This window comes from Sinocyclocheilus rhinocerous, unplaced genomic scaffold (assembly GCF_001515625.1).
Source record: "Sinocyclocheilus rhinocerous isolate Xijiao unplaced genomic scaffold, SAMN03320098_v1.1 scaffold153, whole genome shotgun sequence".
Lineage (NCBI taxonomy): Eukaryota > Metazoa > Chordata > Actinopteri > Cypriniformes > Cyprinidae > Sinocyclocheilus > Sinocyclocheilus rhinocerous.
Genome location: NW_015660878.1, coordinates 4522325 through 4523084, shown reverse-complemented (window position 1 = coordinate 4523084; position 760 = coordinate 4522325).

Sequence of the window (760 nt, the reverse complement as noted above, 5' to 3'; positions counted from 1 at the left end):
GTGCAGGGCCCATAGGTCGGGCCGAGGATGCCATATTGTCCCGTTCGCTTGAGAGAGGAGATCCTGTCTCAGCGGAACAGGCCAAGGAGCCGCTATCAATAGCTGAGTTAGCTCCGATAGCCACAGCTGGTTCATCCAAAGGGGGGCCACCAGGAGAACCCTGTGTTCTCGTTCCCTCACTCACCTGATTACCTGTGGGATCAGAGTGATCGGGGGGAAAGCATAAAGAAGGAGGTTGGGCCAATCGTGGGCCAACGTGTCCCTGGTCTTTGAGAAATAGATTGGGCAGTGAGAGCTGTCTTCTGAGGTGAAGAGGTCCACCTCTGCCTTGCCGAAGATCTCCCAGATCCTCTGAACCGTCTGCGGATGGAGCCTCCTCTCCCCTGAGGGGACATTGCTCGTTGATAGCATGTCCGCTCCTTGGTTCAATTTGCCCGGTATATACGCTGCTCTCAGCGAGTGCAGGTTGGGTTGAGCCCATTCTAAGAAGCGCTCTACCAGAGTGAAGAGACGCTTCGAGGAGAGGCCTCCCTGGCGATTTATGTAGGACACCACAGACATGTTGTCTGATCGGATTAGCACATGGTGCCCTTTCAGGACTGGCAGGAAGAACTGACAGGCTCGACATACTGCTAGCATTTCCAGGCAGTTGATGTGGAAGCCTTTTTCCACCTTCGACCAGTGGCTGAAAGTCGGTATGCCCTCGCACAGCGCCCCCCAACCTGAGTTGGAGGCGTCTGTCGTGACAACTGTCCTTCTG